At 42.7% G+C, this 18,151-nt stretch overlaps 1 protein-coding gene across 1 annotated transcript in view; it reads right to left on the bottom strand.

Moving 5' to 3' along the window:
* Positions 1-9,448, bottom strand: part of RAP1B (RAP1B, member of RAS oncogene family) — a 115,109-nt gene extending 105,661 nt beyond the window's left edge. Inside the window, exon 1 of the mRNA XM_077469214.1 lies at positions 9,292-9,448. The gene's annotated coding sequence lies outside the window, so the exon portion shown is untranslated. The remainder of the gene's footprint in view (positions 1-9,291) is intronic.
* Between the last annotated feature and the right edge of the window lie 8,703 nt (positions 9,449-18,151).

Below are 18,151 nucleotides of genomic sequence, written 5' to 3' on the forward strand. Positions count from 1 at the left end.
CGATATGGACCAAAATCTCAGGAATGTTTCCAACACCTTGTTGAATCTATGCCATGAAGAATTAGCAGTTCTGAAGGCAAAAGGGGGTCCAACCCGGTACTAGCAAAGTGTACCTAATAAAGTGGCCAGTGAGTGTGCATCTTTATTACAAAGATTAGTCAGCATTGGTGTTAGGAGGGGGAGGGAACATTTTTAAGACTAGTTAGGTCTAGGCTGGAATTCTACTTTAAAGCGGAGGTTCACACAAAAATTGAACCTCTGCTTTTCGGAAACCCCCCCCCCCCCCCCCCCCGTGTCACATTCAGCACCTTTCAGGAGGGAGGGGGGTGCAGATACCTGTCTAAAACAGGTATTTGCACCCACTTCCGGGCATAGACACACACGGGTCCCAGAGACAGCGCGGATCATTCTCTAGCGCATGCTAGGGCATGCGCAGTAGGGAACCGGGAAGTGAAGCCGCAAGGCTTAATTTCCTGATTCTCATACCGAAATTGGGCGACAGCAGCATCCGAGGACCGAGGGGTGGTTCGGCCTCAGGTGCCGACAACGCTGGACCCGGAGACAGGTGAGTGTCCTTAATTTAAAAGTCAGCAGCTGCAGTATTTGTAGCTGCTGACAAAAAAAATAAAAATAATAATTCGGTGGGACTCCCTCTTTAAGGAACCCAGTGCCCACAACAACCATTTGGAAGCAAATTTGCATATTTTAACCTGCACTAGAAAACTGTAGCAAAATTGGAATTCTGTATACCAGGCGGGTTTATAATCAGCCTTCATTTTCTAGGAAGAAGCATAATGTTGAGTGCCTGGTGCAACAGATCACTGGTGTCTTCAAACTACACTTTTGGTGAGTGTTTTTCAAATTAAAGAGATGCCATCACCAAAATTAGAGAAAATCACAGAAAAAAAATAAATGGTGATGGCTAGCACTTCAATGGATTTAATTGTCATTTGCAGAAAGACAAGGTTTCCACGTCAATGCATTTCTTTTGCATGCTTTTTAGTCATTGACCTGACTTTTCTGTCATATTTGATTCACATCAGTGACTCAGAAAGAAATGATCGGCATAACACTCAGTCAGGCACCATTTTCACAAGGCAGTCACCAATGGCAGCCCACATACTGCACTTATGACAGGTTTATGTTACCAACAGACAACTAAACACATTTCCTAAAAAAAAAAAAAAAAACACTAATAAAGCAATGAAATTATTCTTTTTAAAACCAATGCTGTTATCAACGGCTATCTCTCCATTTAGCAAATTAGTGATTTCTTAGAAACTCAGATTAGGGCAATAGTAAACACTGGGCATAGAATCTGCACAAAATGTAGAGAAGACTACTAAATTAAGAAAATATTGCTTACATTTCTCAACCATTTGAGTTCTTGGTAAAACTAGCAGAAACTGAATATTTTTGCAGTGCAGTGTTTCTTCCTTCCCTTTGCAGGCCACAGAGGGGAGGAGGGATTTTTGCACAGAAACCTCTTCCTGTGCAGAGTTTAGGTGGCGCTCATTTCTCAAATAATATTTAGGCTGATGTCAGATGGGCGATTCTGCCGCTGGAGATAAATTGTTAGTGGCAGGATCGCTAAAGAGCCTGCCTGTCTGTTCCCATGGACTCGCTCCCTCTGTAGCCAGACACAGCGAGATGTCACGCTGTCATTGGCCTGAACGCTGCTGAACCTCTATGCATTGCTAGGGATGGGAGAGACATCTCGCTACCTCAGTTACAGAGGGAAGCGATTCCAAAGGAATAAACAGGCAGCCTCTTTTGCATAGTTGAGCAAGCTCCTCTGTTTTTTTTTTCCTCAGCCCGCTGGGTTAAATAAAAAAAATAACCTTAACCACTTCAGCCCTGGAAGATTTGACCCCCTTCCTGATCAGAGCACTTTTTGCAATTCGGCACTTTGTCGCTTTAACTGACAAGTGCGTGGTCGTGTGACGCTGTACCCAAACAAAATTGACGTCCTTTTTATCCTTTGGTAGCATTTGATCACTTCTGCGATTTTTTTTTGTGCTATAAACAAAAAAGAAGCGACAATTTTGAAGAAAAAATCAATATTTTTTACTTTTTGCTATAATAAATATCCCCCAAAAATATATAAAAAACTACTTTTTTTCCTCAGTTTAGGCCAATATGTATTCTTCTACATATTTTTGGTAAAACACAATAAGCGTATACTGATTGGTTTGCGCAAATGTTATGAGTCTACAAAATAGGGGATAGTTTTATAGCATTTTTATTAATTTTTTTTATTAGTAATGGCGGCGATCTGTGATTTCTAACGTGACTGCGACGACATGGCAGACACATCGGACACTTTGGACACTATTTTGGGACCATCGTCCCGCGGGCACACTGCATGAGGCGGGTGCACGCGTCTGCTAGCCCCACCAATTAAAGGGGGCGTACAGGTATGTCCATTTGACCACCGTTGCCATTGTGCCGCTGTATATCGGCATGCAGTGGTCGGCAAGTGGTTAAAACGAAATGGAAAAAAAAAAATTTTAATTAATTAAAATAAAAATCAAACAGATTCCTCTATCCACACTACACAGTGCAGATGGATAAATCTCCTGTGGCTATTGTGGTTCACAGCTGGGAATTTACCCAGGCAGTGGCTGTATCCGATTGGCTGACAAGTTTCTATTCAGCTCTTAGGATTTTTTTTTTTTTAAAGCTTTAAGATGCTCAAACATCATACAATTTTCATATTCTATTTCCTTAAGGCCTCTTGCACACTGACGTGCCGTTCAGGCCCGCCTGTCAGTTTTTCAGGCGGACCTGAACGGGTGCTCCATAGAGATCTATGGAGCGTCGGATGTCAGCGGTGACATGTCCGCTGACATCCGACCCGCTCCGATCCGAAAAAGTGTGACGGAGGAAAAAGCAATTTTTCCATCCGTCTGCGGATCGGATCGGGTGATGACGGGCACTGCGGTCCGTCGTCACCCGATCTCCCATAGGGGAGAGCGGCGCTGTGACAGGTCCGTCCCTGCGCAGTGTGCAGAGACGGAGCTGTCATCTCCCTGCTCAGCGGGGATCGGCGGAGTGATCCCCGCTGAGCAAACGGATATCCACGGGGCGGATCAGAACTGATCCGCCCCGTGTGAAAGGACCCTTAGATGTAGTGCAAAGGCCTTCCTGATTACATACACATTGAAAGTGTTTAGTTTGACCTCATATTGTATGGTTTTGGTAAATCTAAAGGAAAACTGAATATTATTTAAAAAAAAAAAAAGCAAAGAAGAACAATTACATGCATCTGTACATTATGAAACCAATGACTGAATCTCTTCAAATGGGCAAAACTTATCCACACCTCTCTTTGCTACATTAAACAGATCTAAAGTATCGAAGGGATCCTTGTAAAATACGATTTGATGTTCTACGTCTAATGTTTCTTCTGGCAACTCGGCCAGAAGGCCAAATTCATAAAACTTTAAACAAAAAGTTTTTTTTTTTTTTTTTTTTTTTTTAAGCGGAACTTTACCCATAACATAAAACAATGTTCTTTAGCAAGGAACATACATCCCACAATAACCGCTTGCCCACCGCCGGCCGTCATATGAAGTCCTTGACTTTGTGGGGGTATAGCTGAATGATGCCTGGCAGCTACAGGTGCTTCTACCGACTCACCACTGCCATCGGTGAATCAGAGAACGGATCTGCCGCCTCTGGATTTTTGCCATAGAGATTTCTGGCAGACCAGATGGTCGCCGGAGTCTCTAGGATCGTTCGGAGGTCAGGCACGAGGTTATGACATCACACCCAGCCTTCAAACAAACGGCGCCTCCTTGGCTGGGAAGCCGAGATCGTTGTTTTATTATTTCAGCTGTCCGAGCCAAGTGGGGAGATGTGGGGTCTTACTGACCCCATATCTCACTGTAATAAAGGACCGATCATGCCATATTCCCATTACAAGGGATGTTTACATTCCTTGTAATAGGAATAAAAAAAAAATTTTAAAGCGTCAAACTAAAATTTTCCAAGTGCCCTTGTCCCCATGTGCTCACACGCAGAAGCGAACACACATGTAAGCCCCGCCCACATATGAACTCTGTGTTCAAACCACATGTGAGGTGTCGCTGCGAACCTTAGATTGAGAGCAATAATTCTAGCCCTCCTCTAACTCTAAACATGTGACCTGTAGAAAATTTTAAAGCGTTTAAAGCGTTGACTATGGGGATTTTTAAGTAGCGAAGTTTGGCGCCTTTCTACGAGCGTGTGCTATTTTGAAGCATGCCATGTCAGGTATCTATTTAGTCGGCATAACTTCATCCTTTACATTACGCAAAAAAATTGGGCTCACTTTAACGTTTTGTTTTTTTAAAAGCATGAAACCATTTTCCAAAAAAAAGACATTTGAAAAATTGCTGCGCAAATACTGTGCAAGATAAAAAGTTGCAATGACCGCCATTGTATTCTCCAGGGTCTTTGCTAAAAAAAAAAAAAAAAAAAAATGAAGTCACAATGAAATTGGTAGTGCAAATTGCACGGTTTGGTTTTGATATCGCGCTGAAGTAGCACAATTTCAATGTTGCACCGGTGAGAACCAGGGCAAAATTGCCTCCAACATTGTTCATGATTCTTCTTGCTGGAGGCTGCCATTTTGCTGCAGCCCAGAGTCCCTGAAAAGCAGTAAATCATAAAGCGGAATTAAACACGTAGATTTAATGGTTTAAAAAAAGTGTTACATTCCTGGAATATTGGGATTACCAACTGCCACATTTGATTGTGTGCTTAATCAAACAGTCAAACTATCAAATGGCTGGCGTCATAACTGATCACATGTGCAGCACCATAACAGTGGCAAATCAAACAGAAGCAACTTCCTTGGCTGTAATGCAGTGGTTCTCAGCCCATTCCTCAAGTACCCACAACAGGCCATGTTTTGGGAATTTCTCTTAGCTAAAACACCAAGCCATTGACTCCTCAGTTTTAAAGCACCTGTGCAAGATAAAGAAAAACTTGCAAACATGGCCTGTTACTGTTACTTAGTACGAGGACAGGATTGAGAACCACTGCTGTAAAGGATAGAAGAGTTTAAAGTGGTTCTAAAGCCCCAAAGTTTTTCACCCTAACTGCTGATTCACACCGCTGCAATGGCAGACATCGCATGTGATTCGCACCACTGTGCAAATCACATGCGATGTCTTTGCGATGCGAATTTAGCCATACATATTGTTTGGCTGAATTTGCATCCGGCCAAAAATGTGCATAACTATTTTTGGTCCGCACCAAAATCAGATCACATGGGTGTTCACCAGAGAAAATTTCGGCTGCTGAAAGTTATCGGCCAAATATTTGTTTTTTCATTTGGCCGAATAAAAAAAAAAATAGCCAATACCGAAAGGGGGCGTGGTCCGCCCCTGGTACTGCCCATTGCAGGAGTGTCATTCTGGCGTGCCCGGCCGTAGTAACAGTGTCCCGCCTCCTGTGATAGACGGCACACTGATCCAATGGTAGGCCATTGAATCAGCGTGATGTAATTACAGGAGGCGGCACATTGTCACTGAGGCCCGGGCAATTCAAATCCAGCTCCGTGACACATGGAGAATGCTGCTGATGCGGGCACAGGCAGGCTGCATATGATGGGCACTGGTGGGGCTGCTGAGCACTGGCAAGCAGCATATGACGGGCACTGGTGGGCTGCATATGATGGGGAGTGGTGAGGCTGCTGGGCACTGGCATGCTGCATATGATGGGCATTGGTGGGGCTGCTGGGCACAGGCAGGCTGCATATGATGGGCACTGGTGGGGCTGCTGGGCCCAGGCACTAGTGAGGCTGTTGGACACTGGCGAGGCTGCATTCATCTCTTGTATCATGTCATTAAGTGTAATGCCCTGTACACACGGTCGGACAATCCAACGACAAAAATTTGCCAGATTTTTTTTCCAACAGATTTTGGCCCAAACTTGTCTTGCATACAAACGGTCGCACAAAGTTTGTCGGAAAATCAGATCGTTCAGAACAAGGTGATGTACAACACATACAAGGGGACTATAAAGAGGCCAGTAGACAATAGTTTTCATCTTGTAATTTATTCTGAGCATGCGTGGCACTTTGTGCGTCGAAATTATCTACACACGATCGGAATTTAAACGATTGGATTTTGTTGTCAGAACATTTAAGATCCAGATCTCAAAAATTCCAATGGAAAACGTCAGATGGAGCCCACACATGATCAGAATTTCCGACAACACAGTCTGATCGCACATTTTCCGTGGGAAAGTCCAACCGTGCATACAGGGCATTAGAGTTTAAGAGATTGCAGACGTGAGACAAGAGATGGTTAGAGACTGCAGACTGCAATTTTCTTGACCTTTCTTGCACTAAAAGGTGCCAATAATGGCCAACAATAAATTCATATTTATTTAATTATATTAAAAAGTTGAATACAATTATATATAAAAATATAAATATTTTTTTAAAACTGTCATTTTCGGTATCCGTTTTCGAACCTAGTGCAACCTTAATTTATGGTACCAAAATTTAAATTCGGTGCACCCCTAGCTTTCACACCCATGCGATCCGATTCCTGTCCAAATTTACAGTTTGCACTACGATATGCGAACTGATCTGGGGGTGTGATTAACTTTCTATTGACACTCGCAGTGGTTCGCATAGGGCAGTGTGAACCGCCGGTGAGGTTCTCGCATCGCAGCAGTCTGAATCTGTTTTAATGCATTAAGGTGAAAAACCTTCTGTACTGCAGCTTACTCCCAGACCCCCCCCCCCCCCCCCTTTCTTACCTGGGCCCGATCCAGCAATATGCACGAGTGCAGCGACTCCAGCTGCTGTCTCTCTCCTCATTGGACAGATTGTCAATAAAATCCACGAGTCAATGGACGCAGTAGTGGGACTCAGGAGCAAGACTACACAAGTGTACCCAGGGTAAGAGGCTTTCCAGGGGGGGGGGCAGGCACTTGATGAAGAGGGCGGCTCTGCAGTTCAAGTGGGGGACCCCAGATGAGGAGGATTGGGGCTGCTCTGTGCAAAACCATTACAGAGCATGTATAGGCATTTTTTTTTTTTATATATATAAAAATATCTAATTCCGCTTTAAGGCCATCAGCAGCTCGACCTCTAAAAACATAGTTGTCCCTAAAGATAAGAGCAACTGAGCATGTGCAGAGCAGTGAATTTAAACCACTTCAATACTTTAGGGCATCATATGACGTCCTTGACTTTGTGCAGGGATATCTGAATGATGCCTGCAACTACAGGCACCAGATATTCTTCCCAGCCGGCGATCCTGTGCAGGCTAAGAATGATTGTAGCGGCAGTTCCACCACTTGATCATTCTTATAGGTGACAGGAGGGGCGTCGGATGACGACAATAGAGAATTCCGGTGACCATGTGGTCACTAGTTTACTTCTATGACCGTCGGAGGCCGCGGTAAACAAAGCCGTGATCACGGCTCTCAGCATGAAATTGGTGGATTATTTTTTTCTTGATCTCATGCTTTCCAGCCTGGAGGAGAGATGTGAGGTCTTATTGACCCCACATCTCTCCATAAAGAGGACCTGTCACATAGATTCCTATTACAAGGCATGTTTACCTTCCTTGTAATAGGAATAAAAGTGATAAAAAAAAAAAAAAATGTAAAAAAATAAAATAAAAAAGTGTAAAAATAAAAAAGGAAAACAAAAATAAGAAAAAAATTAAAACGCCCCTGTCCCAGTAGCTCGCGTTCAGAAACACACACGCAAGTCCCGACCACATATATAAATGCTGTTCAAGCCACACATGGGAGGTATCGCCGCGTGCGTTAGAGAGCGAGCAACAATTCTAGCACTAGAACTCCTCTGTAACTCTAAACTGGTAACCTTTAAAAAATTTCAAAACGTCGCCTATGGAGATTTTTTAAGTACCAAAGTTTGGCGCTTTAAAATTGTGCACAATTTGAAAGTGTGACATGTTAGGCATCTATTTACTTGGTGTGACATCATCTTTCACATTATACTAAAAAAAAAAAAAAAAAAAAATAATAAAAAAAATGATTGGGCTAACTAACTTTACTGTTTTGTTATTTTTTTTTTTAATTCATGAAACTTTTTTTTTTCCAAAAAAAAAAAAAAAAGGCGTTTGAAAAATGATTGTGCAAATACCGCTCAAGATAAAACATGATAAAAAGTTGCAATGAACGCCATTTCATTCCCTAGGGTGTCTGCTAAAAAAAAAAAATGATGATTTTTACATGTAGGAGAGAAGTGCCAGAATAGGCCCGGTACTGAAGTGGTTAAACAGTATAGGCCCTTATATTTAATGTTTTACATAGCTATACCAGCCTGAAGTGATCTAGCAGGACTTCATTTTCTGACTAAAGCTCCACTTTAAGACACGTGACTGTCATTTTTACATTATTATTATACAGGATTTATATATCGCCGACAGTTTACGCAGCGCTTTACAACATTGGGGGGTAGACATTACAATACAAGACAAGAGGAATCAGAGGGCCCTGCTCGTTAGAGCTTACATTAGACTCAACTAACAATAACTGTCACTTTGCTTTAAATCCAGATGCTTATCGCGTGAGCTTTGTGGATTTAGTCTGCGGTGAAAGTTGCTCATCGGCTGGTATTGGTCCCTGCGTTCATACCAACCAATGCAGTGACGGAGCCCCAGGCACTGAAGCGGTTAATAGAGCAGCCCAGTGTCAGGGCTGGGTTGCCTGAGCCAATCAGTGCTTCGGGTCCCCCCAGTGCCTGCATCAGTTCCTGCAGAAGACATCTTCCATTTAGAGGAACTTTAACAGAGAGGAGGGGGGGGGGAGAAGCCATAATTAACAGCTGCTTGTTGTTTCTGCCTTGGCATCCCAGCCCTAAAGTTGCCCGCCTCACCTTCACTGACCCTGTAAGGCAGACCTGGTGGGCTCCTCACACACAGACTTGTGGTGGCATCAGCTGAGGAGGGTGCCTTGTCACAAAGGCACACTGCAGATGACAGGACTACCCATGTAGCTGGCCCTCAGCTCTCTTCTCCTATCTCCCTTACACACAGAGCAATGCCATGACCAACACTGCAAGTATGCAGACAATTACTTCCACCACTGCCCAGCCCCTCCATGTCCACAGCCCTGTCATGTCTACCCATTGTGTCTCCCTTCACCCACAAAGAGTTCCCTAGGAAGGAGGACATCTCCTCAGCAGGCAGCCTCTTTAGTACAGTGCCTGGGCCCAGCCCCTCCATTCCCCACCCTGTTCCCCCCCATAAACCTACCTCCCTCCTCCCCCCGGCGGGTTCTCTCCGTGTACAGGCATCCCCTCAGTCCACTCACCCTCTCCTCAATGGGCCCCGCCGCCTCCCGCTTGTCCTCCTCCGCTCGGGACACACAGCGCCACCAGCCCAACCTGGGTGAGGCTCCAGCTCTCTCCCCGTGACGTCACCGCGTCTCGATTGGCCCGTGCGCGTCCCCGCGGCTCTGCTACGGAGAGGTGACCCGTCCCCTGCTGGGCGCGCTCCCGGTGCGCGCCACATAGGCAGAGAGCGCGGGGAGGCGCGCTCGGGAGTGTCGGCAAACTTAACCCTTTCCCCTCGAGGGGTGGGGCTGGCTGCAGCTCTCATCTTCCCCGACAATGTCTGTCTTCCTTTCATATCCAAAAGAACGAGTTTTGTGCTTTAGGTAATAAAAAAAATGTAAAAATAAATAAATAAAAAGCACCTCAAATGAACAAAAGCAGAACCGTGTATAGGAGGCCAAAAGTTTTTTTTGTTTGGAATAAAATAAAAGCATTGGTGTTTTTTTTTGTTACCTGGGTCCCATTGGGGGGATTTCCTGTCACATCCAGTGTTGGCAATTCCCTGAGGTGAAATTTATGAAAGGCACCAATTATTTACTGGCAAACAATCATGCAATTTACTGACAGAACCGCATTTTTTTACTGACACTGCAAAAAAAGTACCTAAAATGGCCATTTTCCTGCTAATCAGTGCAAATATCAATATTTAAACTATAAACACGTAGCTAGTGCTATTAGTAACGTGTTTAAGATAAACAAAAAACATATTTTTCCACTTATATGAAGGTCAGATTAACCCTTTCATGACTAAGCCTATTTCTGACTTTTGGTGCTTACAAGTTAAAATTCCTATTTTTTGCTAGAAAATTACTTATAACCTCCAAACATTGTATATATATATATATATATATATATATATATATATAATTTTTTTTTAGCAGAGAATCTAGAGAATAAAAATGGCGATTTTTGCAATATATTATGTCACACGGTATTTGTGCAGCGGTGTTTTAAACGCAATTTTTTGGGAAAAGGGACACTTTCATGAATTAAAAAAAACAAAACAGTATAGTTATCCCAATTTGTTTGTATAATGTGAAAGATGATGTTACGCCAAGTAAAGAGATACCAAAATGTCACGCTTTATAATTGCACGCATTCGTGGAATGGCGACAAATTTTGGTACTTAAAATTCTCCATAGGTGACACTTTAAAAAATGTTTACGGTTACCCGGTTAGAGTTACAGAGGAGGTCTAGTGCTAGAATTATTGCTCTCACTCTGACGATTGTGGTGATACCTCACATGTGTGATTTGAACATCGTTTACATATGCAGGCGCGAATTCCGTATGCGTTTTCTTTGCTGCGCAAGATCGCAGTGACGGAGCGGTTTGAATTTTTTTTCTTATTTATTTTATTTATTTTTATATTACTAAATTGTGTTTAAAAAAAAAATTGATCACTTTTATTGCTGTCACAAGGAATGTAAACATCCCTTGTGACAGTAATAGGTGGTGACAGGTACTCTTTATGGAGGGATCCGGGGTCTAAAAGACCCCCAATCCCTCCTTTACACTTCAAAGTATTCAGATCGCCCAAAACGGTGTATCTGAATACTGTAAATTTTTTAAAATCATCGTCATTGGCAACCAAGTAAACAGGAAGTGACGTTGTGACATCGCTTCCGTGTTTACATCAAGGAGACTAGAACAAAGCCGTTTCCGGCTTTGTTCCACTCTGCCACTAGCTGCCGGAAGACACGGATTGTCAGTCGGCTCTCCAGTGCCACCGGGAGGTCTGGGAAGAGCGGTGGGAGGGGGGGGCGTCCCCTCCTGCTCCTCCGGGATAACAATCGAGCGGCTTCTAGCCGCATCGGTTGTTATCCTCGGAAAGCCAATCGCCCGCTCTAAACAATGGTACTAGGATGATGCCTGCAGCTGCGGGCATCATCCCGGCATACGCTCGGCGGGAAGGGGTTAATATAACCCAGCCAGCACAGAGTTCCCCCATATATCAGAGTCTGCAGGATACCCCTTTACAGTGCATGGGAACTCTTATGTAAAAGGGAATGCTGCAGCCCACGACCTAAAGCCCCGTACACACGATCAGAAATCCCACCAGAAAAATTCCGATGAGAGATTTTGGTCAGATATTCCGACCGTGTGTATGCTTCATCGGACTTTTGCTGGTGGAATTCCCGCCAGCAAAAGATTGAGAGCAGGTTCTCTATTTTTCCAACCGAAATTCCAATCGTCTGTAGCAATTCCGATGCGCAAGATTCCTACGCATGCTCGGAAACAATTTGACTCAGAAGCATTGAACTTCATTTTCTCGGCTCGTAGTAGTGTTGTACGTCACCGCATTCTTGACGGTCTAAAGCTCAGAGATCTTTTGTGTGTCTATGCAAGCCAAGCTTGAGTGGAATTCCGTCTGAAAAACCATCAAAGATTTTTCAGAGGAAAACTCAAATCATGTGTACGCGGCATAAGGGGAGAACTCTGATGTAAGAGGGAGGTCACCAGAGACCACCTTACATCGGAGTCCACTGCATTCCCCTTTACATCAGAGTTCCCGCTTACATCAGGGTCTGCAGCATTGCCCTTTACATCAGAGTTTCACTTTAGATCAGGGTCCGCCGCAGAGTTCCCCCTTGCACTGTAAGGGGGAATCCTGCAGACTCTGATGTAAAGGGGAATGCCGGGAACTTTGATGTGGGGGGAGGGGGCTCTGATGACCAAAGTCACCCTTCCGCAGAGTGAATACACTAAGGAAAGGGGGTGTGTGAGAGAAGTCCAAAAAACAAACACGCATTAGCAAGCGTGCACAAGATAAAACATGTATTTGCACATGTGCGAGCACACACATGCATGTACTGGCACCAGGGGGCCTATTTAAACCAAGAAATGATATGAACGCATTGCTGAATGGTCTTTCAGCTTGTTCCTGTTTGCCTGTGTCCTGATCCATTTCCTGCCTACCTGTATTGACCCAGCTTTACCTGAACTCTTTTCTGGACTTGTGACCCCGGCCTGTGTTTGACTCTGCTCCTGCCTTATGCTCTTGTACCTTGCTGCCCGACTGTGTATTGAACCTGGCTTGTATCCTGTTCCTGCTTCAGTGTTATGTTCCTGTACCTGCACTGCCCAGCTGTTGATGACCCTGTTTCGGCTAAGCTCCTGCCTACTGATCAAGCATCACGGAGTTCCAGTTCCCAGTGCCTGTCTGGCCATCGGGTTCCTGTCAAGCCCAAGCTGGTGCCACCTGCTATACCAGCCCTCATGCCACTCTGTGTCCTACACTCCCTGTCATCTTTATCATGGGCATTGGACAGGAGGTGCAAAAGAAGCCCCTCTATAGCTCGATCTCCACCAGGTATGTGACAGAGTGTTAATCATATAAGGGGGAACCTTTATATCAGTACCCCCTTACATTATTTTATTCACTGCCCCCTTACATTAGTGACCTCAGAATGTTCTGGCGGAGCTGTCACTGACTTGTGACCGCAAGCTACACCTGCCCACCCCCATATTTCCCAGATACAACCATATAAAAATACACACAAAGCATAGGATTTTGGCAAAAAAATGGGCGCGGCACTTTATTGGTTTGCAATGTTCATAACCAAAATATATTACTCAATACTTAAAAATAAAACGAAAAATATAAGTGCAGCGCTACTAATCTATTATGTGAAATATCCAGTGATATCAAATTATATTCAAATAAATAAATCTATATAATAATGTGTTCAATTAAAGTTCATATGCTGAAACTTTTCTGTGTTGAATTATTGTGACTTCTCAATTATTGTGAATTTATATATCCTCTACCACTGTGCAAATCGTGGCTTCAGCAGATTATGCGCACACCTTCACCAGCTGTTATACCTGCTCACCTCATACATGAGTCAGAAAGACTCAAAACAATTCCTTTCTTTCTTTCAGCTATGGTTTTACTGATAGGATATGGCTCCACATTCATGCAACAATAAATAGAGGACACATAGTGCTCTCCGTTTGCAACATTTATTAAACTGCCCCAATTAAAAACACTTACAAGGGGAAGAGCTGAGCCAGTGAGGTCACACAGCCACAGTGGTGAGCAGGACTATACAGAGCTGGTTTCAACTGAATATCTTGTGTTATTTAATTGGGGCAGTCTAATAAATGTTGCAAACGGAGAGCACTATGTATCCTCTATTTATTGTTGCATGAATGTGGAGTCATATCCTATCAGGAATACCAAGTAATAACGCTGGTGTGAAAGGAGAAAAGCAGTGGGGCAGTACATATGAGAGATGTTTCTTGTGATCCCCCTGGGAGGCTTCTGATTGGAAAGTGGATACAGAGTAGCTGGTCAGATGTGGAAGCGATGAGACCATAGCTGAAAGAAAGGAATTGTTTTGAGTCTTTCTGACTCATGAATGAGGGGAGCAGGTATGGTGAAGGTGTGCACATAATCTGCTGAAGACACAATTTGCAGAGTAGTGGATGATATATGAATTGCGAAGTCACAATAATTGAGAAGTCACGATAATTCAACGCAGAAAAGCTTCAGCATATGAACCTTAATTGAACACATTATTATATAGATTGATTGATTTATTTGAATATAATTTTATATCACTGGATATTTTACATGATAGATTAATAGCGCTGCACCTATATTTTTCATTTTATTTTGAATGTTGTATGATGAGGTGAATTCACTGGAAGTGTACAGCAGCTGTGGAGTACTGATTAGTATACTGCGCTCTTGATGTTCGGAATTTCCGACAACATTGTGTGACCGTGTGTATGCAAGACAAGTTTGAGCCAACATCCGTCGGAAAAAATCCCACGGATTTTGTTGTCGGAAACGTGCGATCATGTGTACACGGCATAAGCCCTTGTACACACGGTCGGAGAATCTGTCGGAATGAGTCTTATTGGACCGCGTCGTCAGATAATCCGACTGTGTGTGGTATGCATTGGACTGATTCCATCCGAATCTCCGTCCGATCCAAATTTCCAACATGTTCCGATCATGTGTAGAGCATGCTCAGATCAAATTCCTACATCAAAGCTATTGGCTACTAGCCTGAATGTAGTCCCATCGTAACAAAATTACGTCATCACATTCTGAAAGATCGGATTTTTCGCCAACTTGGCCCGACCGTGTGTATGCAACAGTTTCAGACACAATCCGTCGGACTAAATCCGACGGATTTGGTTGGCAAAATCTCCGACCGTGTTTACGTGGGCTAAGACTTCCTTAACCACTTGTTGACCTGCCACAGTACACATACTACAGTGGCTCTTGGTACTTGGGCCCGGTGATCATGTGATCGCCATTGCAACAGCTAACAAAGTGTAGGTAAAAAAAAACTAATAACCCCCACCCCCCAGAGTAGTATGGTGTTACTTTGGTGACACTGAACTACTCTGTTGAAAGTATGTAAAAAAAAAAAATTATTAAACCACTTGAATATCGGACACTTTTACCCCCTTCCTGATCAGGCCAATTTTCGTCACCGTTGCAATACTGTACCCAAGCTACATTTTTATCATTTTGTTCACACAGATAGCAATTGCTTTTGTTGGTATTTAATCGCTACTGGTTTTTTTTATTTTTAAAAATAAATGAAAAAAGACAGAATTTAAAAAAAATAAAAACACATTTTTCTTTACTGTGTGTCTGTTATAAACATTTGCAAATAAATGACCTCTCTTCATGCATTTAGGGCAAAACTTATTCTGCCACATTTCTTTGGTGATAATAACCCAAATCAGTGTATATTTTGTTCTGTAGGAAGGTTATACAGTCTACAAACTATGGTGTACAGTGGCTTGAAAAGTATTCATCCCCCTTGAAATTTTCCACATTTTGTCATGTTACAACCTAAAACGTAAATGTATTTTATTGGGATTTTATGTGATAGGCCAACACAACGTGGCACATAATTGTGAAGTGGAAGGACAGTTATAAATGGTTTTCAATTTGTTTTACAAATAAATATGTGAAAAGTGTGGCTTGAATTTATATTCAGCCCCCCTGAGTCAATACTTTGTAGAACCACCTTTCACTGCAATTACAGCGGCAAGTCTTTTTGGGGATGTCTCTACCAGCTTTGCACATCTAAAGAATGACATTTTTGCCCATTCTTTTTTGCTCAAGCTCTGTCAGATTGGATGGAGAGTGTCTGTGAACAGCAATTTTCCAAGTCTTGCCCCAGATTTTCAATTGGATTTAGGTCTGGACTTTGACTGGGACATTCACATGAATATGCTTTGTTCTAAATAATTCCATTGTAGCTCTTGCTGTATGTTTAGGGTGGCTGTCCTGCTGGAAGGTGAACCTACGCCCGTCTCAAATCTTTTGCAGACTCTAATGCCCCATACACACTATTAGATTTTCTGAAGATTTTTGTCTTCAGATTTACCAAAACCATGTAGTGCAAGGGCCTGACTGATTGCATACTAATTAAAACTCCTAAGTAGGGATGAGCTTTATGTTCGAGTCAAACTCATGTTCGACCTGAACATTGGCTGTTTGCCGAACAGAAAACAATTTTAGGTGTTCGCGGTAAGTTCGAAAGGGGGGGTGTCTATAGTATGCCTGTAAAAGGGCGCATGTTTCCCATGTTTAGAACAGTCTGACAGCAAAATGACATTTCCAAAGAAAAAAAAAAGTAATTTAAAACTACTCATGGCTACAATGAATTGTCTGTCCGCAATACACATAAAAGTTCATTGCTAAAAATGGCATGGGGATTTCACCACAGGGGAACCCCGAACCAAAATTTAAAAAAAAAATGCGTGAGGGTCCCCCTAAATTCCATACCATGCCCTTCTCCCCATCAACATGGGCACAAGGTGCTTTGAGGGGCTACCTCAAAGCAGCCTCCAAGTGTTGAGGGCATGTGGCCTGGTACGGTTCAGGAGGGGGAGGGGCCTCTCTCTTGTCCCCCCTTCTTTTCCTGCAGCCTGCCAGGTTGAGTGCTCGGATAAGGGTCTGGTATGGATTTTTGGGAGGACCCACGCCCTTTTTAAAAAAAAATTTGGTGCAGGGTTCCCCTTAAAATGCATACCAGACCTGAAGGGTCTGGTATGGACTTTGAGGGGGACCCCCCATGCCATTTTTTTAAAAATTTTTGGCACAGTGTTCCCCTTAATATCCATACCAGACTTGAAGGGCCTGGTATGGAATTTAGGGGGACCCCCACGCATTTTTATTTTAATTTTGGTTGTACTGGTTGTAAAATTTTACTTTCCTGGTGTTTTCTGGCCTCAAGAAATGAGATCCCATCAGTACATCAGGATTGATCAATTTTCAGATATATATACCATAGTTTGTAGATGCTATAATGTTCACACAAACCAATCAATATACACTTATTGGGATTTTTTTTTTACCAAAGACATGCAGCAAAATACATCTTGGCATACATTTATGAAGAAATTGTATTTTATTAGATATGCTTTATAACAGAAATCAGAAAATATAGGGTTTTTTTTCCTCCAAAAATGTTTTTACGTTTGTTTCACAATAAAATAAAAGAATTCCATGGTGAACAAATGCCACCAAAAAGCTCTGTAAAAAAAATTATAAAAATTTAATTTGCGTACAGTGTTGCATAACAGTGCAATTGCCAGTTAAAGTCAGCTCAGTGATGAATAGCGAAAAATGCTTTGGTCACAAAGGGAGTAAAACCTTTCGGAGCTGAAGTGGTTAACACTGCTCTGTTGACTAAATGTGCCAAAGACATATCGATTCCGGAATTTTTCCATGTGTTTTCTGGTTGCTTGACTCCCAGCATGCAGCTGTGAAACATGGACATGTGACTCCAAAAAAACGCATCAAAAAAGCAACCACAATGAGTTTTTGATGGATTTATTATGCATTTCTTATTCATTTCAGAGGGGAGCTGCGGTTTTGAAAAGTGCACCAAAAATGCAGCAAACAGGACTTTTAAAAATGCACTTCCTAATTGAAATCAATTGAAAAATCAGCAAAAAACACACCTGTAGTGCTTTTGATTCACATGTCATGTTAAAAATGCACTGCAAATGCGATTTTGCCACAGATCAGTGTTAAAGTAGCCTTAAAATACAACTTAATGCAACTGAATGGTGTGAAGAGTTCCATAATATTTAAAGGGCTGCATTTCTCATGCATTTTTCTTTTGCTTTTTCTAACTGATAAACTGTTTAAAAACGGATCAGTGTGAAAGGGCCTTAAAATGAAGTCACCTTGTAAAACAATATATAATATACTTACCTTTCCCTTAATAGATTGTTTCCCAATTAAAACAGTTAGGATTCGTACGCATGCTGCAGTCAGCGTATAGATATTGTTATAGTGGTATACAGCGTACAACGACCCTATTGCCTGCTGCCGAAACGCAGGGCCAAAAGTAAAGTATCAACATTGTGAAATCACCAATGCTGAATAAAGACTATCGATCTGACATGCTGGCCAAATAAGTGCTGGTTCACACTGCAGTGATTTCTGATGCATTTCAAATTCGCACTACATAATCACACTGAAAATCACATCGCAGTAGTGTGAACCAAGCCTGGATAAGTCATTGCCCATGGTGGGGGAGGAGCGAGTGTTTATCTAGCAAGTGCTAGACCCGATGAAGTTCGCTCTGATGGCTTAAAGAGGAAGTAAACCCTGATGAGTTTACTTCCTCTTTCATTCCCTGCAAAGATAAAGCATAATGGACTACTATGCATCTATGGACATATCTTTGACCACCATTAATAGCGCATTTACCATGCGGCCATTGCACATGTAGCACTACCCCCAGAGGAGCCTCTAAATTGTTTTATCATTTTTCTGCACACCTGAAGATGACGCACCCCACTTACCCAGCACTTACAGACACACCTTGAGGTATTTCAAAGAACTGGT

This window comes from Lithobates pipiens, unplaced genomic scaffold, assembly GCF_037356315.1.
Source record: "Lithobates pipiens isolate NorthernLeopardFrog02 unplaced genomic scaffold, aLitPip1_a1.2 Scaffold_8, whole genome shotgun sequence".
Classification (NCBI taxonomy): Eukaryota; Metazoa; Chordata; class Amphibia; order Anura; family Ranidae; genus Lithobates; species Lithobates pipiens.